At 40.6% G+C, this 26,219-nt stretch overlaps 2 pseudogenes; both read left to right on the top strand.

Moving 5' to 3' along the window:
• Positions 1–14,142: 14,142 nt before the first annotated feature.
• Positions 14,143–14,996, top strand: LOC113926201 (annotated as a pseudogene).
• Positions 14,997–25,594: 10,598 nt separating this feature from the next.
• On the top strand, positions 25,595–25,809 carry LOC113916942 (annotated as a pseudogene).
• Positions 25,810–26,219: the final 410 nt, after the last annotated feature.

Here is a 26,219-nt window from a genome sequence, read left to right as displayed (position 1 = left end):
TCACCATACATTTGAAGAAATCCTCGTACATGGAAATGACAATAGTAGTTAGAAATATGAAAGAAGGCCCACCTGGGTGGCTCAGTTGGTTAAGTGTCTGCCTTTGGCTCAGGTCATGATCCCAGGGTCCTGGGACTGAGCCCCGCATCAGCCTCTCTGTTCAGCAGGGAGTCTGCTTCTCCCTTTCGCTCTGCCTGCTCCTCTACCTACTTGTGATCTCTCTCTCTCTCTGTGTCAAATAAATAAATAAATAAAATCTTTTTTAAAAATCTGAAATAAAACAGATGGCACACCCAAATCTAGAAGTTTAGGATAATTTAATGGAGGGACAGTTGACAAAAATAAGCAGTGCTCAGGGTGGATAAATATGAAGGATGGGTTGCCCAAATCTGGAGAATGTAGTTGTGCAGAGAGTCTATTCGCCCAGAACTGTGGCCTTTGGTAGGAGAATCTTGGAGGGGGTGGGGAGTGGTTGCTTGGGGGAGCCAATGCTCCAAATTCATTCTCTTCTGTCCAGCTTTCCCACAGGCCAAGCCCATACAGAATCTAAAGGGCACAGGAGCTTGTTGATACAGCCTCCATGGCAAAAAGCAGAGGGATGGATTTGAGTGACCTTGAGTATAGCTTGGTGGGGCCAAGGGAAAATATTTGTCACCAAGATGGAAATAAAGAGAAGAGAGAGAGGAGAATAGGAAAGAAGCAAAGACAATGCAGAGAATAGAAGTCATAATATCCTCAAAGGAAGAAAAGAATACACACACACACACACACACACACACATATTTAAGATTTATTTATTTATTTCAGAAAAAGAGAGCACAAGGAGGGGGAAAGGCAGAGGGAGAGAGGAAGCAGACTCCCTGCTGAGCAGGGAGCCCGATGGATGTGGGGCTCAATCCCACAACTCTAAGGTCATAACACGGAACTGAAACCAAGAGTCGAACACAATGGACTGAGTCACCCAGTGTCCCGAGATTATATATTAGGAAGAGAATATATATCATAAAAGATTAAAGAAGAAAGAGACCATGGATAGCACAATATTAGAACTGAAATTTAAAAAATCCAATGGGATGTTGGAAGTTAAAATCAAATAAATATCCAGAAAGTAGAATAAGAATGTGAAAATATAGAAAGCAGGAAATAAATAAGATAATTAGTGGATCAGGGCACCTGGGAGGCACAGCTGGCTAAGTAGCCAACTCTTGATTTTGGCTCAGGTCACGATCTCAGGGTCCTGGGATTGAACCCCATGTCAGTCTCCTTGATCAATGGGGATTCTGCTTCAGGATTCTCTCTCTCCCTCTCCCTGTCTCCCCTCGGCTTGCTCACACTCTTTCTCTCTCTCTAAAATAAATAAATAAATCTTTTTTTTTTTAAAAAGGAGAATTAATGGATCAATCCAGATGTTATAACATCTGATAAGTTGTATTCCAGAAAAACAAAAACAAAAACAGAGAAAAGGGGGTAATCAAAAAAATAATGCCAGAATAATTTCTTTAATGAGTTAGTAGCTTGAAAGGGCCCACCACATACCCACCACAATTAATTTTTTAAATTCATGCAAAGGCATATCATTGAAAATTTTGTTCCTTAAATGTAAAGGGAAGACAGAGAGGTAAACCCAATAAAAATTCAAGGAAAAGGAATGCAAATGTCATCAGATTCTCAACAACAAAGCTGGGTGTTACACAACATCAAAATTCCAATAGGTGCAACTGGGTGGCTCAGATGGTTAAGCATCTGCCTTCGGCTCAGGTCATGATCCCAGGATCCTGGGATTGAGCCCCGCGTCCGGCTTCCTGCTTCTCCCTCTCCCTCTGCCATTCCCTTCACTTGTGCTCTCTGGCTCTATCTGTCTGTCAGATATATAAAATAAAAATCTTTTTAAAAAAATTCCATTGGAACTCTATAATCAGCCAAATTATAAATCAAATGTGAAGATAGAATAAAAACCTTTGCAGACATGCAAAGACCACAAAAATAGAGCTCTCAGAAAACCTAGATGACCTTGAGTCTGGTGATGACTCTTCAGATACAAGACCAAAGGCACAATCCATGAATGAAATAATGGATAAGCTGGGCTTCATTAAAATTTAAACTTCTGCTGTGCCAAAGGCAATGTCAACAGATGAAGAGACAACTCAAAGACTGGGAGAAAATAATTGCAAAAGACACATTTGATAAAGAACTACTACCCAAAACACACAAATAACTCCTAAAACTCAACAATAAAAAACAATTTGATTTAAAAAATGGGCCAAAGAATCCTTATATCAGACAAATTAGATTTTAAACCAAAGACTATAATAAGAGATGAGGAAGGACACTACATCATAATTAAAGGGTCTATCCAACAAGAAGATCTAACAATTGTAAATCTCTATGCCCCTAACATGGGAGCAGCCAATTATATAAGCCAATTAATAACAAAATCAAAGAAACACATCAACAATAATACAATAATAGTAGGGGACTTTAACAACTCCCTCACTGAAATGGACAGATCATCTAAGCAAAAAATCAACAAGGAAATAAAGGCTTTAAATGACACACTGGACCAGATGGACTTCACAGATATATTCAGAACATTCCATCCCAAAGGACAGAATACACATTCTTCTCTAGTGCACATGGAACATTCTCCAGAATAGATCACATCCTGGGTCACAAATCAGGTCTCAACTGGTACCAAAAGATTGGGATCAATCCCTGCATATTTTCGGACCACAATGCTTTGAAACTAGAACTCAATCACAAGAGGAAAGTCGGAAAGAACTCAAATACATGGAGACTAAAGAGCATCCTACTAAAGAATGAATGGGTCAACCAGGAAATTAAAGAAGAATTTAAAAAGTGCATGGAAACAAATGAAAATGAAAACACAACTGTTCAAAATCTTAAGGATGCAGCAAAGGCGGTCTAAGCAATACAAGCCTTTCTCAAGAAACAAGAAAGGTCTCAAATACACAACCTAACCCTACACCTAAAGGAGCTGGAGAAAGAACAGCAAAGAAAGCCTAAACCCAGCAGGAGAAGAGAAATAATAAAGATCAGAGCAGAAATCAATGAAATAGAAACCAAAAGAACAGTAGAAGAGGTCAATGAAAGTAGGAGCTGGTTCTTTAAAAGAATTAATAAGATTGATAAACCCTGGCCAGATTTATCCAAAAGAAAAGAGAAAGGACCCAAATAAATAAAATCATGAATGAAAGAAGAGAGATCACAACCAACACCAAAGAAATACAAACAATTATAAGAACATATTATGAGCAACTCTCTGCCAGCAAATTAGATAACCTGGAAGAAATGGGTGCATTCCTAGAGTTGTATAAAGTACCAAAACTGAACCAGGAAGAAATAGAAAACCTGAACAGACCCATAACCACTAAGGAAATTGAAGGAGTAATCAAAAATCTCCCAAAAACAAGAGCCCAGGGGCAGATGGCTTCCCAGGGGAATTTTACCAAACATTTAAAGAAGAATTAATACCTATTCTTCTGAAGCTGTTTCAAAGAATAGAAATGGAAAGAAAACTTCCAAACTCATTTTATGAGGCCAGCATTACCTTGATCCCAAAACCAGACAAAGATCCCATCAAAAAGGAGAACTACAGACCAATATCCCTGATGAACATGGATGCAAAAATTCTCACCAAAATCCTAGCCAATAGGATCCAACAGTACATTAAAGGGATTATTCACCACAACCAGTGGGATTCATTCCTGGGCTGCAAGGTTGGTTCAACATCCGCAAATCAATCAATGTGATACAATACATTAATAAAAGAAAGAACAAGAACCATATGATCCTCTCAATAGATGCAGAAAAAGCATTTGACAAAGTACAGTATCCTTTCTTGATTAAAATGTTTCAGAGTGTAGGGATAGAGGGTACATACCTCAATATCATAAAAGCCATCTATGAAAAACCCACAGCAAATATCATAGTCAATGGGGAAAAACTGATAGGTTTTCCCCTAAGGTCAGGAACATGACAGGCATGTCCATTCTCACCACTGCTGTTGAACATAGTACTAGAAGTCCTAGCCTCAGCAATAAGACAACAAAAAGGAATAAAATGCATCCAAATCAGCAAAGAAGTTAAACTCTCAATTTTTGCCAATGATATGATATTTTATGTGGGAAACCCAAAAGACTCCACCCCAAAACCGCTAGAACTCATACAGGAATTCAGTAAAGTGGCAGGATATAAAATCAATGCACAGAAATCAGTGGCATTTCTATACACCAACAACAAGACAGAAGAAAGAAAAATTAAGGAGTCGATGCCACTTGCAATTGCACCCAAAACCATAAGATACCTAGGAATAAATCTAACCAAAGAGGCAAAGAATCTGTACTCAGAAAACTATAGAATACTCATGAAAGAAACTGAGGAAGACACAAAGAAATGGAAAAACGTCCCATGCTCATGGATTGGAAGAACAAATATTGTGAAAATGTCAATGCTACCTAGAGCAATCTACACATTTAATGCAATCCCTATCAAAATACCATCAACTTTTTTCAAAGAAATGGAACAAATAATCCTAAAATTTGTATGGAACCAGAAAAAGACCCCAAATAGCCAGAGGAATGTTGAAAAAGAAAAGCAAAGCCCGTGGCACCACAATTCTGGACTTCAAGCTCTATTACCAAAATGTAATTAATCATGAAGATAGTATGGTCCTGGCACAAAAACAGACACATAGATCAATGGAACAGAATAGAGAGCCCAGAAATGGACCCTCAACTCTACGGTCAACTAATCTTCGACAAGGCAGGAAAGAATGTCTAGTGGAAAAAAAGACAGTCTCTTCAACAAATGCTGTTGGGAAAATTGGACAGCCACATGCAGAAGAATGAAACTGGACCATTTCCTTACACCACACACCAAAATAGACTCAAAATGGATGGAAGACCTAAATGTGAGACAGGAATCCATCAAAATCCTTGAGGAGAACACAGGCAGCAACCTCTTTGACCTCAGCCATACCAACTTCCTCCTAGACACATCGCCAAAGGCAAGGAAGCAAGGGCAAAAATGAACTATTGGGACTTCATCAAGATAAAAAGCTTTTGCACACAAAGGAAACAGTCAACAAAACCAAAAGACAACCAACTGAATGGGAGAAGATATTTGCAAATGACATATCAGATAAAGGGCTAGTATCCAAAATCTATAAAGAACTTATCAAACTCAACACCCAAAGAACTAATGATCCAATCAAGAAATGGGCAGAAGACATGAACAGACATTTCTGCAAAGAAGACATCCACATGGCCAACAGACACATGAAAAAGGGCTCAACATCACTCGGTGTCAGCGAAATACAAATCAAAACCTCAATGAGATATTACCTTACACCAGTCAGAATGGCTAAAATTAACAAGTCAGGAAATGACCGATATTGGTGAGGATGCGGAGAAAGGGGAACCCTCCTACACTGTTGGTGGGAATGCAAGCTGGTGCAGCCACTCTGGAAAACAGTATGGAAGTTCCTCAACAATTTGAAAATAGAGCTACCCTACAACCCAGGAATTGCACTACTGGGTATTTACCCCAAAGATACAGATGTAGTGATCCGAAGGGGCACCTGCACCCCAATGTTTATAGCAGCAATGTCACAATAGCCAAACTACAGAAAGAGCCTAGATGTCCATCGACAGATGAATGGATAAAGAAGATATGGTATACATAAGAAATGGAATTTTTTGTGTATGCAGCCATCAGAAAAATGAAATGTTGCCATTTGCAACAATGTGGATGGAACTAGAGGGTATTATGCTAAGCGAAATAAGTCAATCAGAGAAAGACAAGTATCATATGATCTCACTGATAGGAATTTCAGATTCAAGACAGAGGATCATAGGGGAAGGGAGGGAAAAATGAAACAAGATGAAACCGGAGGGGGAGACAAACCATAAGAAACTTTTAATCTCAGGAAACAAACTGAGGCTCACTGGAGGGGAGGGGGGTGGGAGAAATGGGGTGGCTGGGTGATGGACATTGGGGAGGGTATATGCTATGGTGAGAACTGTGACTGTGTAAGACTGATGAAGCGCAGACCTGTACCCCTGAAACAATTAATACATTATATGTTAATAAAAAAAATTTTTTTTAAATGGGCCAAAGACCTGATTAGACACTTCACCAAAGAAGATGGCAAATAAGCATAGAAAAGTTGCTCCCCATCATATGTTATTAGGGAAATGCAGGCTAAATGAGATGCCACAACACAACCTATTAGGATGACTAAAATACAGAACACTGATGAGGATGTAGAGCAATGGGAATTCCCATCCATTGTTGGTGGGAATGCAAAATAGTACAGTCACTTTGGAAGATTTCTTACAAAAATCTGGCAGTTTGACAATTTCTTACTAAACTAAACACACTGTTTGCATATTATCCAGCAATCATGCTCCTTGATATTTACCCAAAGGAGTTGAAAACATCTGTCCATGAGCATGGATATTTGTAGCAGCTGTATTCATAATTGCCAAAACTTGGCAGCAACCAAGATGTCCTTCAGTAGGTGAATGGATAAACAAATGGTGGTACATCCAGACAGTGGAATATTATTCAGAACTAAAAAGAAATGAGCTATCAAGCCATGAAAAGACATAGAAGAAGCTTAAGTGCACGTTACTAAGTGAAATAAACCAATCTGAAAAGATTACATACTGTATGATTCCAACTATATGACATCTTTAAAAGGCAAAAGTATGAGGACAGTAAAAGGATCACCATTGCTAGAGATTTGGGGTGGATGGGAAGGGATGAATAGGTAGAGTACAGAGAATTTTTAGGACAGTGAAAGTGCTGCATATGACATTAATTTTTTAAGATTTTATTTATTTATTTATTTATTTATTTATTTATTTATTTGAGAGAGAGAATGAGAGAGAGAGAGCACATGAGAGGGGGGAGGGTTAGAGGGAGAGGCAGACTCCCTGCTGAGCGGGATGCGGGACTCAATCCTGGGACTCCAGGATCATGACCTGAGCCGAAGGCAGTTGCTTAACCAACTGAGCCACCCAGGTGCCCACTCCATATGATATTATAAAGACATATACATGTCATAATACATTATACCAAACCCATAGAATGCATAACACCAAGAGTAAACCCTAATATAACCTATGGACTTTGGGTAATTATGATGGGCCAATGTGGGTTCATCAACTGCAACAAATTTACCACTCTGGTGATAGAGATGGATAATGGAGAGGCTATGCATGTGTGGGGGTGGGGAAATACAAGAAATCTCAGTCCTTTCTCCTCAGTTTTGCTATAAACTTAAAACTGCTCTAAAAAATAGTCTTAATAAAAAAGAGAGAGAGAGAGTTTTCATATATACCTTCTTAGGTTGCTACTGGATGGTGTGCCTCAGTAAACAAGGGAATGAACAAGAAAAAAAGGAACATGGGATCCTACCATAATAGAAACTTATGCAGAAAACTGATTCATCAAAAAATAACATAAAAGCATGTTATTTAGAAATTTGGAGTTTCTAATTAAAAAAATATATCTGGAAGAGTTGAAAGAAGTTGACTCTGAGGAGTGGAACTGGGACCACAATTTTTCAATATAACCCTCCAGGCACCATTTTAAAGCCTACTGTAGATATTTACTTTCATAAAAATTAAAATCAATAGATGATATTTTCTTTACCACCTTGCCTATTTCTTCTATATTACCCCACTCAGAATGTCTCAGGAACACTTCCCATCCTTCCCAGAAGATTGCCATCCACTCATTTGTTCATCAAGCTATTTCCAAATATCTTCTATCTGCCATATACTGTGTTTGGGCAAAAGTATAATAAGGATGTTAGAAAATTCTCACCCATGAAGAATTTCCCATATGATTAAGAAGATGAGAAATGAATGATTAAATCATAATAAGACAGACATACTCAGTTAGATGGCACAAATTATAACTGTTACAGCGGGTAAGACATAAATCTGTGAACCGAGGCAATAAAGAAAAGCTTCAGGATAAACTGGGATCTGCAGTGTGTATTAGCATGTGGTTATGATTTGGTGAGAGAAAAATGAGTAAATATTCAAGACTAAGCTTATAGCCAAGCAAAGACGAAATCAAGAATGACTCAAAGAATTGTGAGCAAATGATGATGGAGAGAAATCATAAGAAATGAGTTTAGAGGGGCACCTGGGTGGCTCAGTAAGTTAAGCGTCTGCCTTCAGCTCAGGTCATGATCTCAGGGTAGTGGGATCAAGCCCCGTGTCAGGCTCCCTGCTCAGCAGAGAGCCTGCTTCTCCCTCCCCGTCTGCCTGCTCATCCTATCTCTCTCATACTCTCTCTCAAATAAATAAATAAAATCTTAAAAAAAAAAGAAGAAGTGAGTTTAGAAAGATGAGCCAGAACTAGACAGACAGGAGTCAGTGAACACAAGACTTCTCTTAGTGGGTGGCAAGGACCCCCCCCAAAGGATTTTGACCCTGGTAAAATTACAGCAGTGTTTGGGGCAGACTGACCCAGGAGCTAAGCTCAAAATGGTGAGAGGGAGCAGAAAATCTTGAGGCATGCTCTCTTGAAATCACTGAAGCATAAAGTTCTAAGCGTCTGGACCAGGTGAATTACTGGACCTCACCTACAGGAGAAAAGCCCTTCAATATGCTCATTCATTCTCACGACAAACATTTATGGGGCTCAGCATGTCAGGTGGTGCACCAGCTATTGGTGCCCTGTAGACAAGTCACTGAATGTGGAGTGGAGCCTTGGGTGAGGGAGCTCCTCCCAACAGCAGGCAAATCCCAGAAAGGGACACCAGCTGAGGGCTGTCCTCTGTCAGGGCTCCAGGAAGGCAGACTTGAAGTGAAAACCTGGGCAGCACCTACCTCATCCACTACAAATGTCACCAATTGTGAGATGGTTTCTGATATCGACATGCTAGGATAGGAAAAAGTGTACTTCTTCAAGTCAGTTAAACACAGTATATGTGTAATCAATTCCTTTTCTGCTTACATCATTTTGAGTTAGTTTGGTGACTTGCAACAAAGAATCCTCATGGTACAGCGGAGAAAGAGGTCACAAGAAAAATGATATACCTAGTTGTGGGTTTTTTTTTTAACATTTTAATTATTTTAAGTGTACAGTTCAGTAGTGCTAAGTATGTTCACCTTGTTGTGCAACCCTCACCACCATCCATCACCAGAATGTTCTCATCTTGCAAAATTGAAACTCTATACCATTAAACAATAACTTCCCATTTCCCCCTTCCTTCAGACCCTGGCAGCCACCATTCTACTTGCTTTCTCTTTGGATTCGACTACTCTAAGTTCCTCATATAAGTAGAATCATGCTGTACTTGTCTTTTTACAACCAGCTTATTTCACTTAGCATAATGTTCTCAAGTTTCATCCATGTTGGAGCATGTGACAGGATTTCCTTCCTTGTTAAGGTTGAATAATATTCCATTGTATGGATGTATCCCATTTTGTTTATCCATTCATCCACCAAAGGATATTTGGGTGGCTTCCACCTCTCAGTTATTGTGAATAGTGTTGCTATGAACATGGGTGTGCAAATATCTCTTTGAGACCATACTTTGTATTCTTTCAGATATATACCCAGAAATAAGATTGCTGAATCAAATGGTAGCTCTTTTTTAATCTTTTGAGGAACTGCCACCCTGTTTTCCATAGTGGTGGCACCATTTTACAATCTCACCAACAGCATATAAAGGTTCCAATTTATCCACATCCTCTCCAGTGCTTGTTTTTTTTCTGTGTTTTTTTTTTAATAGAACTCATCCTAATTAGTATGAGGTAATATCTCATCATAGTTTTTATTTGCATTTCTCTAATGATTAATGATGTTGAGTATCATTTTATATGTTTGCTGGCCATTTGTATATTCTTTGAAGAAATATCTATTCAAGTTCTTTGCCCATTTTTTGATGGGCTATTGATTTTTTGGCTGCTGGGTTGTAAGAGTTCTTTATATGTTCTCAATATTAACCTCTTATCAGATATATGATTTCCAAATTGTATTGTAAATTTTTCAACTTCATACTTTCTTGCTGCCTCCACATGATAAGACTGGTCCCTGCCACAAGTTACTTTCTTGTCCTCCCCTAACTGTGAACTAATGATCTTCAAATACACCAGTGAAATCCCCTCATGGCTTTTGTTTGTGTACTCCATCTTGACCCCAGTAAAGGCACTTAGTGTCCCTCAGCCCCCCACCTGCTAGGTTGAGCTGGCTCCCTTAACACTCTCCCCATGCGGCCTTGCATGGCATGCCTCCTGTCTCTAGGACCTGTGAATATATAAATTTATTTTCCTGCACCTCTCCTGTGACCCTTTTAGTGGTTGAACCTGGATGACCATCTCATGAAAGAATACAAAACACATTACTTCCTTCCGTTCCACAGGCAGTCTTTCACTCTGCTAATAGTGTTCTTTGACACCCAAGAGTAAGTTTGGCATAGTCCTATTTGTCTAGTTTTGCTTTTGTTGCCTATATTTTCTTTGTCATAGCTAAGAAATCATTGCCAAATCCAATGTCATGAAGACTTTCCCCTATGTTTTTTTCTAGGAGTTTTATAGTTTGGGGTCTTACATTTAGGTTTTTAATCTATTTTTGAGATAATTTTTTCATATAATGTAAGAAAAGGATCCAACTGCATTTTTTCACAAGTGGATATCCAGTTTTCCCAACACGATTTATTGAAGAGACTGCCCTTTTCCCATTGAATGATCTTGGCACCCTTGTCTATGATCATTTGAAAATATATGCAAATGTTTATTTCTTGGCTGTCTATTCTATTCCATTGGTCTATGTGTCTTTATGCCATACTGTACCGTACTGTGCTTTGATTTTATACCTTGTTTTGAAATCAGAAAGTGTTAGTCTCCCAACTTTGATCTTCTTTTTAAAAATTGTTTTGAGTATTCAGGGTCCCCTGAGATTCCATACGAATTTTAGAATTTTTTTTCTATTTCTGCAAAAAAAAGTCATTGGGATTTCAATACTACACCTACTTTTGAGCACATTGTGCTTGTGGTTTCTGTGAGGTGTCCATGTCCAGTAGGCAATTGATTTAGGACTCAGAAGGCACTGAGGATGGAATCAGTCATCTTACGTAGCATTCCTACTTTTCCAAGAAGCTTTAAATGATTGTTGCCTTCCAAAATAACAGCAGGAAAAATAAATCCCAAAGGAAAAGAAACATCTGTATTGTTGACATTTTTCTTGCATTTCTCTTCATCCATAGAGTCTATACTCAGCATTTTAAAAGTAAGATCACTTGACCTGAATCTCCTCAAAGAGAAAAGATAAGGTTTTTCCTAAATTTGAGGGAAATCACATTCTATGAGAAAGGGAGGAGGCAGCTAACAATCATGCTTCCCCTTTTCTCTCACCTGAGTGCAGCAACCCAGCACCCACATAGAGTTCAGTGAGGTGGCTCAGGGCCCAGCAGCCAGCTTGCTGAGGCATTTCCCCAGTCCTACCTGAGCAGCACCACAGCCCCACCACCAAAGCTCCTGCCCTGCCATTTTCAGGCGAGATAACAAAGACTCCGAGCTAACCAGTGAAGTTCTCCACACCAGATACATTCAGGCTAGGATGCAAAATCCTAGGGCACACATCATAGACTTGTTCCCAACATATTTCGGGCAGGATTTTTTTATAGGACATATTTCCCAGTATTTCTAAACCACATACCAAGCACTACAAAGAAATCATTATGCCAGGTCTCCATTCTTTTCTTTCCAAACTGTATGTCTCTCTAGAATACTAGATGGAGTAAAAAGATTTCAAGAGCTTTTTTTTTTTCAGGGCAGTATATTCATAAAGCTTACTTGCCATTGGTAATAAATTAATCCTTATTTTTACTCCATTTCCTATCAGCATCCAGAGGGTGGTTAAGGGTTGGCTAAAATATCTCCATCTCTACTCTTGCACTGGAATCAGCAAGAGTGCTTACTTAAATTCTTGGGGACCACTTCATACCTACTGAGGTCTCAGGATATGGACCAGGAATCTGTGTTATAAACAAACTCCCCAGGAGATTCTTATGCATGTGAACATTTGAGAAACACTGAACTATAGCAAATAAAAGTTTTACCCAAAGGAATGCAACTAAGAAAGTAATTATGATAATCATAGGATAATAATGATTCTTGCATAGTTTCCAGCATACAATCAGATATCCATTCACACAGTTGGGCATTTTACAAGTTTAGGGTATGCTGATACTCCATTAGACTCTTATTATCCTATTCCTGTTTAAATCTCTAAAAATGTGAAGCTTATTTTTTAAGAAATACAATTATAAAGTAAGCCTTGAGCTGTGTTACTTACTTTCTCTTTAAGATTGAATAAAACTCCCAACCCTATTTTATATCATGATTCTCACACTTGGGAAATCCTTTACACTAGCTGTTAAAATCATTAAGCCAATGTCCTCGATTTAATCTTTAAGGTTGACCAGCCAGCATTGAGTCACTGTAATCTTCTAGGTCAGACAGGAAAAGAATTGACGTCGTTACCAAATACCACTGCGTAAGTGTCTTTGAGAAAATGGCAGCCAAGTGTACACAGTTGGGTAATGAGATGTGATGGGCAACAGTCCCTGAGCAGGTGAGCTGGAAGGCCTGGCATCTGGCATTCCATCCCTAACGATGCCCTTGTGTGAGCTGTCAAGGATCCATGACACACTTTCTCTGACATAACATATCTCAGGGAGTTATCAAGATGTTTCCTCTCTCCAGAAGATCAACCAGCCTATTAGGAATGATAATTTGGCACATGCTATGCTCAAGGGACAGATGCAATAAGGGATGTTTCATACAAAGGGGCTTCCACCGTGAGCCAGCAATGTTGATCTGCAGCTAAAAACAGAGATGCATAAAAATAAACCTTCAACCTCTCACCCTGAACAATGAAGATGTTTTCCAGAAAACTGCACAGAATCTAAACAGCCTCAGAGGTCACCAGTTCCTTTCTCCAGCTTTTACTTTTTAAAAAAGGAAAAATTAAAAAGAGGATCAGCTGACCTAGTTGGTTTATCTCACTAATCTGTAACACTGACTGCCCAAGAGACAAGTATAATACAAACATGGCCAAACAGTCTTGTTGGCTTATTTCTAGCTTTCAGAAACAAACAAAAAAGTTATAATTAGCTATAACTTAATATCCTAAATTATTATGAATACTTCCGTGTCAGAGGTTAATGTTAGTATTCAACTCCATTTTAAAGAGAGATGCCAAGATAACTCAGTTCCAACCATACATTCATTCTCTCTCTCTCTCCCTCTCCCTGTCTCTCCCAGCCATCCCCAACTCAAGTGAAAGGGAGGGAAAACTGAGATGATTATCTGGGAATGAAGAGGGAGATGATCACATTAGTCTAAATGACCCAGGGCCTATGCCCATGAATGCAAGCAAACCCAGGAACCAATTGTAGCCAGAAGGGTCAAACATTGAAGACAAGGCAAATTTCAGTTAATTCATGTCAAAATTAATTTTTTAAAAAATATTTTCCTCTTCTTTTTAAGATTTTATTTATTTATTTGGGGTGGGGGGGGACATAGAGGGAGAATGAGAGAGAGAAGCAGACTCCCAGTTGAGCAGAGAGCCTCACTTGGGGCTCGATCCCAGGACCCTGAGATCATGACCCCAGCCATAGGCAGACGCTTAACCAACTGAGCCACCCAAGTGCCCCCAAAATATTTCCCTCTTATCCCAAGGTTTTTGATCAGTAAGACAGAAAGATATGAACCGATGCCTATGCAGTGAATTATTTTACAAGGAGGGCTAAAGTTAAAGACAGTGTGTACTGCCCTGCCCCCCGCAACCTATAAGTCCCCGGTCAGGGAAGGAAGGGCAGGAGGTCAGGCACGGAATATCCAGAGCAGTGGGGCCATTTGCTGATCCATGTTTGTATATAATGTCCCTGTCACTACCATTTTCCTATCACTGTCCCCAGACCAACCCATTCTAATAAATGTCCCCAGTCCCTTCCAACTTCTAACATCCTTATTTAAATGTCTATGGTAGAAGGCTGTGGTGGACACGTCCGAGCTGTGGGTGGTCAGCAGGAATTGACCCTCTGGAACAAGAACACCAAGCTATTTGGTTCTGGGCTGCGTTAGCAGACCTCTTAAGGGAAGTGTGATGGCCACTGCAGCAGCAGCAGCTTCTCACCTGAACCTGGACACCCTCCAGGAAGTGCTGGAATGCCCCATCTGCATGGAGTTCTTCACAGACGAGTGGCTGCAGCCCAAGCTCCAGCACGGTGACCATACCATCTGCCCAATGCCTGAAGAAGCTCCTGGCCAGCAGCATCAGTGGTCACCGCTGTCCCTTTTGCAGCAAGATTGCCCACACAACTTGCCTCACCGAGCTGACTGGCAACCTGACAGTGCTGAAGATCTCTGACACAGCCAGGCTCCGTGAGGCTGGGGGGCCGCTCCTGTGCTGGTCCTCTGGGCCGCAGCTGCCCAGGCAATCCTGCTGGAGCTGCGCCGTGATGTCAGATGAACCCTGCTTGGAGGCAGACCCCCAGCCCCCTGGCCACTCCCTGTCCAAGACTCAGCTGAAGTGCAGCATCAGGTCATGAAGAGAAGTCAGCCGGTCTGCAGGAGCTTAAGGGGGGAGCTGCAGCAGCGCAAGGTGGCCTTGGAGGGGGGTCTCCAAGGACCTTCAGGCAAGGCATAAAGCAGTTCTCCAGGAGTACACCCGAGGAACGCAGGGGCCAGGAAGAGCTGACTTGCTCTCGTAAGTTCTTCACCAGCTCTTTGGCTGAGGTTGAGAAGTCCAACAGTCAAGTGGTAGAGGAACAGAGTTACCTGCTTACCATGGCAGAGGGGCAGACTGTGTCTCAATGTGACTACTTCCCGGCCAAGATCAAGCAGGCTGATGTAGCCCTACTGGAGAAGACTGCTGATGAGGAGGAGCCAGAGCTCATGGCCAGGCTGCCCTGGGAGCTTACCCCACAGGCCAGTTTCTGGTAACTGACGTGGAAGGCAGAAAGCTCTGGTGCTTCACTGTTGACCGAGGAGCAGGGGTGGTCAAATACAGTTGCCTCAGTCTTGCCGTGAGGCCCAAGTTTGTCACCTGTGATGCTGAGGGCTCTGTCTACTTCACCCAGAGCTTGGGTCTCAGTCTGGAGAATTGGCAGAGTGAGGACCACCTGGAGAGTGGCTTCTCCATTGGCTCTGTGGGCCCCGATGGGCGGCTGCGTCGCTTTGATAACCCTGGTCCCATATTTCCCTCTTATTATAATGTGCTTTGTATGTGACACTTTCTCTTCTTTAGCCTGGAAATTGCTTGCCTTTTACAGGAATATATAGATTGGAACTATGTCAAAGCACAGAAAGATGTGAATAAGCAAACACAAATGTTAATATAGTCAGTACATACTCTTGAATATTTAGTCTCTAGAATGCATCATTTTTCATTTTACCTCTCTCCACTGACTTGTGTTAAGATTTGTTTGCAAAATTGTACAACACAGACCAGGGTCAACAAAGTGGGGAGGTGGACACATCTCATTTTCATTAGATAAAACTGTTGGGTCTTTATTCTGTATTTTCCTCAAGTGACTGCACAATATTTGGTTTTGAGATTTATTTCCATTCCTCCATCAATAATTTAAAAATTAATAACTGTTTCTTAAATAAATAAATAAATAAATAACATCTTTGGTAGGGCTACATTCTACTTGGGTCTTTTTTTTTTTTTTTTTTTAAACAACAATCAATCCAGGCAAATAAATTCAACATTCTAGTAGAGGGGATGTGGAAATGAGGCTTGCCAGGGCTCTGCCTCTAGGAGGTGTGTGACCGGCCACTTTGGCCCACCTCTGCATGCCACTTAGTCTTCCTGGCCTCAGTCTCTCCATCTTCCCAGTGGGAGTGCCCATCTGGGTGGTTTTTAAGGCCTCTTCCAGCCACTGGTTCCCTAGGGTGGAAATCAAGGTGGTTCCTATTTCTGACCCCTACCCCTAAATCCACACTCCCATACTCCCCTACAGTGTGAAAACACACACCCAGTTCTTCCACCCCTACAGTGGGCCTCTGACGAGATTTGGAAGAAGGGAATGGGAGAAAGAAAAACCAGTCAGCCCCATCTTAAATTCCACCAGAGCACAAATCCTGGCAATTCCTCAGTGGCATATCTGTGCAGGAGAAGGTAGGAAGTCTCTCATATTTTTAATCAGGATGTACTCCATCTCCCTGCACCAGGCAGCTCTAGTGGAAATCTGAACATACCCAGGTCAAGGAAGCTGGGGCAGCAAGGAAAGATGGGCAGGGAGGCAACTTGTGAAGACTAGAAAAGCAGGACTTCAGGACACCCTTGAAAATGTCCAGTTCAAAACAACTGTTCTTATCAATGTTGGAAGAATTATTAAAACAACCATGTTCCTGAAAGAGAACCACAAAATGTAAGTGTCTGATTCCTAAGAATATGACCAATGAAAGCCAAAGTCTAATTTCTCTACTCTTGCCTTCAGAATAGATTCATTCATTCTTTTCCTTATTTTCTGCCCAGGAAATATTTACTGAGCACCTGCTAAGCCTCCAAAACCATGCTTCATGCTGGTTTGTAGTGATTTACTTTAAATTGTTTCAGTATTATCAGTGTGCAAGGATGTGAGTCCCAGCTGGTTTCAGTTTGAATCCAGCCATGTCTTATCAAGAATATACACTCCAGGGGCGACTGGGTGGCTCATTTGGCTAAGTGACTGTCTTCGGCTTAGGTTATGATCCTGGAGTCCCAGGGTCTAGTCCCGCATCGAGTCTGCTTCTCCCTCTGACCCTTCCCCCTCTCATGTGCTCTCTCTCTCATTTTCTCACTCTCAAATAAATAAATAAAGTCTTAAAAAAAAAAAGAATACATGCTCTGGGTGCAATTGGTTAGCTGCACATCCTGGACACTGCAGAGAAGCAGCTTCATCAGCCACACAGATCTCAGTTGACACAGAGGATTTGCTCTTTAGCAGGCTATCAAAAATGGATATTCCTTGCTGACACTAGTGACTCACTCATGAATTATGATGAATGAGAGAAATGGGCTCTTGACTGCTGAAAACTTCAAGACAGGAACAATGGTAAAATGTTTAGACATTCAGTTTGAGATGATGAAAATGTTCTGGAGATGGACTGGTTGCCCAGAAATGTGAATGTATTTAATGCTATTGAACTTAAAAATGGTTAAAATGGTGGTGGTGGGGGGCCTGGGTGGCTCAGTCAGTTGAGCGTCCAACTCTTGGTTTTGGCTCAGGTCATGATCTCAGGGTCGTGGGATCGAGCCCTGTGTCAGGCTCTGTGCTCAGCACAGAGTCTGCTCCAGATTCTCTCTCTCTTCCTCTCCCTTACCCCTCCCCCCGCTCATGCTCTCTCTCTCTAAAAATAAATAAATAAAATCTTTAAGAAAATGGTAAATTTTATGTTATGTATATGTTATCCCAATTTTTAAAAAATGTTAAGGTGGAGTGCCTGGCTGACTCAGTCAGTAGAGCATATGACTCTTAATCGCAGGGTCACGAGTTCAAGCTCCACATTGAGCGTGGAGCCTATTTACTTAAAAAATAAAATAATTAAAAATTTATAAAAATTTTTAAGGTGTAAACATTGCCCATCCCATGCCTGAGCAAGGCCAAACAACAGTGACACTGGTTGCCAAAATGGCCCCTGAGGCCTGGTCCCTGCTGGGGCTGTGCCTCACCTTTGCTTTAGGAGGATTTCTGATTGCTCAGTGCCAACTAGAGGGTTCCAAATTAGGCCTCTAAAGCACAGGTCTGCAAACCCTTACAGTCAAGGGCCAGAGAAGTAAATATCCTAGGCTTTGTGGACCACACACTGTCTGTTGAAACTGCTCCCCTGTGCCATTTACCAGGAAAGTAGTCACAGGCCATACCTACCTGAATGAGCCTATTTTCCAATAAAATTTCATGTACAAAAATCTGACCTAGAGCTTAGTGTGCCGATGCATGCTCTCCATCACTGGAATATTGTGTCTCCCTTGAGTGGGCTTTTCATGCAAGGTGAGGTGAGAGCACTTTACTTGCTTTGCCAAGCCACATGTACTCACCATCTGTGGGGAGACCCACGAGGTAAGGCCTCCTTCCCTCCTGGCCCAAACGTGTGGTGGGGCTGGTCTGTCAGGCCTCACACCTCAGACATCCTGGGCAGTCTTGTCATCTGCCTCAGAGAGCCCTGGAGCTGTAGGGAGCACACCAGCTAGCGCTGGTTCACAAAGACTCCGCCTGGAGCATGGGGTACGATAGAGAATATAAACAAAAGATTTAAAAAATTGCTCAAAGCATTATAAAATAAGAACTCTGACAGGGCAACAGAGGAAAGCCATTTGAGGCTGGAAAACAAAAAAACCCTGCAGATTAGCCCCTCAGTGCAGAAAGGAGGTGTCTGGCCCATTCAACCAGCACTAAAAGCAGTGGGGGAGCTCCCAAAGTGGGTGAGCCTTTGGGGAGGAACCAGATTGACTCCAGCTACAAAACCACAGGTTCCCCGAGGGACATCTGGACTGTGTCATTCATTCGTTTTACCAGCCTTGTAGAAAACTGACTGAATCTGCAGGATAGTTCAATTTGGGCAGAGGGAGGAGAACTGAGGGTTGTTACAGGTGGTGCTTCTACTGAGCCCCTGCCATACTCAAACCACATTTCAGACTCTGTTTTTCCTTCCCCGAGCATCCTTCTCTCCTCTTGGCTGTATCTGCTTACAACCAAATCAGCATGCACCCTGAATGACTGTATGGTGTGTATGGATGAGATCAAGTTTAACAGTCAGATGGAACAATCTTCAAACACAAACTGCACAGTTGACTCAATTAAGTATAAAAATTCTCTCTTGGGGAGGGGTTTGGGGGAATGCAGTAACGGGGTGATGGACATGAAGAAGGGCATGTGATGTAATGAGCACCGGGTGTTATATAAGACTGATGAATCACTGAACTCTACCTGGGAAACTAAGAATACACTATATGTTAATTAATTGAATTTAAATTTAAAAAAAAAAAGTCCTTCCTTACAAGGTTACCATAAGAAGTAAATAACTTATTTGTTAAATAACACGGTTTTTTTTCCTGTCATTTTCTTGAGCTCTTACTACATGAAAGACTCTATAAAGAGCTGTTGCTGTTTCTAATTAATTGATTTATTTTTAATTGAAGTCCAGTTGTCATACAATATTTTATTAGCTTTAGGTGTACAGCATAGTGATTGAACAATCCTATACATTATGCAATGCTCACCATGATAAGTGTAGTCATCATCTGTCACCACACAAAGTTATTACAATATTACTGACTATAGTCCCTATGCTGTACTTTTCCTCCCATGACTTATTTATTTCATAACTGGAAGTTTGTACCTCTTACTGTTGTTTTAATGTATTTGCTCTTTTAAGGCACAATGCTACATGGTGGGCTTATTATCTCCATATTACAGACAAGAAAACTGAGGCTTAAGAGAGTTTAATTGAAATAAAATTGTAAAGCATTTGGCACATAGTGGGCATTTAATAAATGTCAACTACTACCGCTTCCAGAAAAAGCCTAATTTCAAATATGTTGTGTTCTTCCCTCACAAAATGATATGCTGGGGGTGATGGAAGGTAGTGCTTTAGACCAGATACAGGTGAGGGTGTTTCTCTCCACGTATTTAAATCTTTTCCTTCTGTTACGGAACCTGGACTCGATCCCCCGGTGGAAGAACCAAGCGCACTCGAAGATTTTGGAGGATAGGAGGTTTATTTAATGCCAGCGGGCTCAGAGGAGAGTGGTCTCCAAAGGTCTGAGCCCCGAGCACAAAGCGGACAATTTATACACTTCTACTTCCTCATGTTTGGCACTTTTGGCGCATGCGCAAAGTGGGGCAAGGAGAAGGACCCGGATTGGCTCGCGCGCGGGGGGGGGGGGGGGGGGGGATGGGGGGATGGGGGGAAGCAGAGCAGGAAGAAGAACCCCAAAGAGCCCCGGGGCAAAGACTGGGACTCTCTCCCCGGCTGGGTGGGCCATCTTAGGACACAGATTTCCCTTATCATTTCCACCAGAAAAGTTGTATTAATTCTTCACACAAACTGAGGCACCTGTTAGCTTTATTCTGAGCTGTTTGATGAGTTTGCGGCCATTATTTTTTTTAAGGTTTTATTTATTTATTTATTTGAGAGAGAGAGGTAGCACAAGGGGAAGGTAGGGAGCAGAGGGAGAAGCAGGCTCCTGGCTGATCAGGGAGCCTGATGAAGGGCTCAATCCCAGGACTCTGGGATCATGACCTGAGCTGAAAGCAGACACTTAACCAGCTAAACCACCCAGGGGCCCCAAGTTTGCAGCTATTATTAATGGAAATTCTCTCTCTCTCTTTTTTAAGACTTTATTTATTTATTTGACAGAGAGAGTGAGACAGCTAGAGAGGGAACACAAGCAGGGGGAGCTGGAGAGGGAGAAGCAGGCTTCCCGCTGAGTAGGGAGCCTGATTCGGGGCTCGATCCCAGGACCCTGGGATCATGACCTGAGTGGAAGGCAGATGCTTAACGACTGGGCCACCCAGGCGCCCCATTAATGGAACTTCTCAGTGATGCTTTCTAATTGGTCATTGCTGCTATAGAGCACAGATACAATATGGATCTGGAGTCCACCTGTCTTATGGAACTCTTACTAGTTCTATTGGTCTCACAATGGAGATCTTTAAAACAAACAAACAAATACCTTGCATTTCATTTCTTCCCCTCATCTTATTGTATTGTCAGAACAAATACTGAATTGTAGCTGTGAAAGTGGGCATCCTTTTTGTTTTCCTGACTTTACCTTAATAATTCTTTGGTAGACACCCTTTGTCCGGGTCACTCAGGTCTCCTGACTTTTTTGCTGTTTGCTGGTTTGTTTCCACCAGGACTGCATGTTGAATTTTATCAAATGCTTTTTCAGCACCTGTTGACAGGATCCGGACTTTTTTTCTTTAAACCCAGTGACTAGACTCCTTTGCATTGCCTCAGCATTTTGCACTTGGCTTGGCCATAGCTTATTACTTTATTAATCCATTGCTTGGTTGGATTTATTGGTATTTTTTTTTTTAGAAATTTACTAATTAGGTGTATAAATAAGGTATTCCTACTGGCTTATTTTTGTGTACCCCCCTTCTCTGTCTTTATTAGCAGGATGTGTTAACCTTCTAGAAATACTTTATAAGCATCCCATTTTCTCTATGCACTGAAATATGCATGTAACATGGGGATTATCTACTTTTCTGCAGATTAGGTAGATTCTTTTAATAAAACTGTACAGTCTCCAACTTTTTTGGTGGACTGATTGTGGATCGCAATTTCAAGGGGTTTTTTTTCCCCCTTTTTATGAGCCACTTTTAGCCATTTACATTTCCCAGGTGATCACCCACATCATTCAGGATTTCAAATGTATTGACATAAAATTTCACATAGTATGTTTGCTAGGACTGGCATAATAAACTACCACAAACCCGGTGGCTTAAACAACAGAAATGTATTCTCTCACAATTGTGGAGACTAGAGTCCGAAATCAAGGTGTTCCTTCGAAACCCTTAGAACTCCTCCAAGGAGTTCCCTCCCACCCCTTCCGAATTCCCCTGAGATATGGCCCAAGATTTCTGTAGATCTGGCCTTCAGGGAGGTGGCTGCCTTATTTAGAGTCAGGATAAACACAAACTGCCTCTTGTGTTTCCCCGCAGGACCCCACCTGTGGCTGCAGAAGAGCCCTGAGGAAAGTCTGAGGGAGAATCTGTTCTATTTCTCAATCTGGCCCCCAGTGCTTGCAGGCAATCCTTTGTATTCCTTGGCTTGTAGACACGTCACTCCCATCTCCTTGTCCATCTTTACATGGTGGTGTTGGGGAGGGGCGTGGGGGAGAGGCCAAGTTTCTCTCTTCTTTTAAAGACATCTCTGAGAGCTGCTTAGTGTTGATTTTAATATGTAAAGCAATTGTCCCTTTGCAAAGGGAAGGAGAATCTCCAGTAGACTCCCTGCTAAGCAAGGAGCCTGACCAGGGCTTGAGATCATGACTCAAGCCCAAATCAAGTGTTGGGCGCCCAACCACCCACACAGGCACCCCTTACTTGCAAAGATTTTTAATTGCAATTTTGATTTCTTCTTTAACCCAGGAATAATTTTGTTAAACTTATCTTATATTTAATTTTATTTGTTAAATTTCCCAGCACCTGGGTTTTTCTTTCTTTCTCCTCATTTGCTTTTATTGCGCATTTCTAACTTTACTGCACTCTGTTTATTGATTGTGGCCTGCATGATTTCCACTTTGGGAGCAAAAAGTGTTCCATGTGTGGCTGTCAGACCAAGCACATTAAATACGATAGTCTAATCTTCTGTAGTCTTGCTTGTTTGACTAATTTACCTATTAAGAAATATGTCGGGGATGGAGCTAGAGAGTAGCTAAATGAAATGTCAGAAAAAGATAAATACCATATGATTTCACTCATATGTAGAATTTCAAAAACAAAACAAATGAACAAAGGAAAAAAACAGAGACAAACAAAAACATGGACTCTTAACCATAGAGAACAGATAGTTATCAAAGGGGAGGGGGGAGAGGAGAAATAGGTGAAGGGGATTGAGAGTACACTTATGATGAGCACCGAGTATTGTATAGAATTGTTGAATCAGTATTTGGACACCTGAAATTAATACGACACTGTATGTTAACTAACTGGAATTAAGATAGAAAGAAAGAAAAAGAAGAAAGAAAGAAAGAAAGAAAGAAAGAAAGAAAGAAAGAAAGAAAGAAAGAAAGAAAGAAAGAAAGAAAGAAAGAAAGAAGGAAGGAAGGAAGGAAGGAAGGAAGGAAGGAAGGAAGGAAGGAAGGAAGGAAGGAAGGGAAAAAAGAAAGAAAGCTAGCAGTTAAATATAGTAACAAATGTTCTAAAAAATATAGCACCAAAACCTGTAGATGTTAAGGTTCTACTTAACAAAATATGGATGGATGAGGAGACTCAAGTATATGAAGTTTCAATTTCCCCCAAATTCATCTATAAATTCAATGTGATTACAGCCAAAACTCTAACACATTTTAAAGGGATTCGACATAGTTCTAAAATTTACTTGGAAAATTAAAGGGCCAGGCATAACTAGGACAATTTTGAAGATGAGCATCAGAGACTTGTCCTATCAAATAGAACTTCCTACTATAAAAAGAAAAGAAAGAAAAGGAAAGGAAATGAGTAAGGAAGGAAAGAAAGAGAAAGAAAAGAAAGAAAGGAAGGAAGGAAGGAAGGAAGGAAGGAAGGAAGGAAGAAAGAAAGAAAGAAAGAAAGAAAGAAAGAAAGAAAGAAAGAAAGAAAGAAAGAAAGAGAGAGAAAGAAAAAGAAAGAAAGAAAGAAAGAAAGAAAGAAAGAAAGAAAGAAAGAAAGAAAGAAAGAAAGAAAAAGAAAGAAAGAAAGAAAGAAAGAAAAAGAAAGAAAGAAAAGAAAGAAAAAGAAATATGTTGGTCTCTCACAATAATTAGGATTTTGTCCATTTTCTTCATATTCTTAGTTATTTTAGCTTTTTATTTGCAAATTTATGTGACTAGGTACATACAGATCAATGACATTAAACATATTCCTGATCAGTTTGTTCCTTTCATCAGCATTATAGGACGCCTGATGTCCCACTGGACAGGAGCACTAACTGTAAATAGGTGTGTAGGTCTATGTTCAGCTCTGTCACCAACACTGTGCTGGGGCCATTCCTTCACCTCTCTGGGCATCAGTACCTCATTTATGAAATGGAGATCGTGGGCATTATCACTACCTGGGGTGTTTGGGCAGCTAGCTTCTGGTTTGTGGTGAGTTCTCGAAGCACCATTTTCTAATATGATGACAATGACAATGATAACCCACAGGCTAAAAAAGGTCCTTACATTTTCTAATGGTGGAAAAAAAATAGAGTAATATTTTGTGATGCATGAAAATTCTATGAAATCAAAATTTCAGTGTCCATAAACAAAGTTGTACCAGAACAGCCAGCCGCTCATCCCTTTACGCATTGCCTATGGCCACTTTCACACTACCATGTGGAATGGAGTAGGTACGAGAGAGAATACTTGACCCCCAAAGTCTAAAATATTTATTGTCTGGTCTTCTTTGGAAAAGCTTGCCAACCCCTGCTTCAGGCCATTCGCCCTACCCCACAAACCTTCCAGTATTTACGATCATATTACTCTTCTGCTTATTAGTGAAGAAGTATCCACTTCCTAGCCTGCTAAATTGTCCTTCATGATCTTGCCCCACACTACTACTTTGCCCTCTTTTTTCCCCTTTCTTTTCGGTTCTATAAGTCATGTGATATAACAACACAAAAGTGCTCATCATGACCAGAAAAAAAAGAATCAATCACATTTATCATCTTTGTTCAATAATAGTCCCTTCCACCTAGAATTCTCTTCCCCTCTTCTGAATATGAAAATCTCTACTCATCTCAAGAATCCAATTTACTTTTATTTTACATACAATAAAATGAACAGATTTAACTATACAGTTTGATGAGTTTTGCAAATATACACACTGTGTAACCAACATCCAAATCAAGACGTGGATCATTTCTCATCAATGCAGAACGTTCCCTCTGCAACCACTACTCTGATTGCAATCTCTTTTGATTAGTTTGTTATCTCTTCTTGAACTTTCCATAAATGAAATCAGACAATATGCACTATTTTTTTTATCTGACTTCTTTAGCTCAGGATAATATTAATGAGATTCACCCATGTTGTGTTTATCACTTTGCACTACTGTCTAATATTCCACTGTATGAGTAAACAACTATTTGTTTGTTCCTGTTCTTGATGATCGCCACTGGGTTGTTTCTAGTTTGAAGCTATTATGAATGAAGCTTCTATGAACATTTTTTCTACAAGTCTTTTTGTGGTCATAGGTCTTCATAGTTCTTAGGAATGGCTGGGTCATCAGCTATATGTATGTTTAACCTTGTAAAGAACTGTCAAGTAGCACACCATCTTACACCCCCTCCAGCAATGTTTGAGAGGTCTGGTTGCTACATCCTTGTCAACATTTGGTATTTTCACTCTTAATGAGTGTAAGATGTACTTCATTGTGGTTTTTATTTGCATTTCCCTGATAACTAGTGATATTTGGCACTTTTTCCTGAGACTGCTGGCTATGTGTATATCTTTTTTTGTGACATATTCATTTGAGTCTTTTGCCCATTTTTCAGTTGGGTCATTCTTCATATTGTTGACCTACAAGATTACATATTCTAAATAAAGTCCTGCAAATATTTTCCCTGCACACATTTTTCTCAGATTGTGGTTTCTCTTTACATGTTCTTAGCAGTGTCATTTGATGAGCAGATTTTAGAAGTTTTTATTCTTTTCCATTGATCTATTTGTTCTATTTACACCCATGCCATACTGTCTTAATTACTATAGCTTTACATTTTTTGTTCTTTTTTTCAAGATTATTATGACTATTATAGATCATTTGCATTTTCATAAACATTTTTACAATCATCTTATCAGTTCTAAAAGAAATAAATAAAATTAAAAGAAGCTCCTGCCAACGTGTTATTCTGATGGCAGAGTGGAGTATTACTCTGTGCCCCAGAAAATGGAACTTGAGGCTATGAGCAGATACACTGGCCCAGGAAAGCCAGCTGTCTTCCACATCTGACCATGGGGCTGTTGGCCATGGTTCTTCGTTTATGAGGTACCTCCACCAGGTACACTTGGGATATCTACAAAGACCCCCTGATCTTGGTTACCTTGCTCTACATTGGCTTTGGAGTCCTCTATCTGTTGCTCTGGATTGGCATTTATATATGAGGCCCCAGTGGTTCCAAATGGATGGCTTCACTGAATCCCTGCCTTTTTAAATTAATTTTTTTAAAGATTTTATTTATTTGAGAGAGAGACAGAGAGAGAAAGATAGCATGAACAGGGGGAGGGGCAGAAAGAGGGGGAGGGGCAGAAGGAGAGGGAGAAGCAGACTCCCTGCTGAGCAAGGAGCTTGATGTGGGACTCAATCTAAAGACTCTGAAATCATGACCTGAGTTGAAGGCAGACACTTAACAAACCGAGCCACCCAGGCATGCCTTAAATTAATTTTTTAACTATTATTGGAGGTGTCCCACCTGCTGCTCACAATAAAGGCAGATGTGTGACTATCAAAAAATAAAAACTAACAATAAAAAATAATCAAATTGAAGATCCTGGTGGATTTTGATTAGTATTGC

This window comes from Zalophus californianus, chromosome 4, assembly GCF_009762305.2.
Source record: "Zalophus californianus isolate mZalCal1 chromosome 4, mZalCal1.pri.v2, whole genome shotgun sequence".
In the NCBI taxonomy this organism is placed as follows: Eukaryota; Metazoa; Chordata; class Mammalia; order Carnivora; family Otariidae; genus Zalophus; species Zalophus californianus.
Note: the sequence above shows the minus strand (reverse complement) of the source record. Positions and strands in the feature narration are given on the sequence as shown.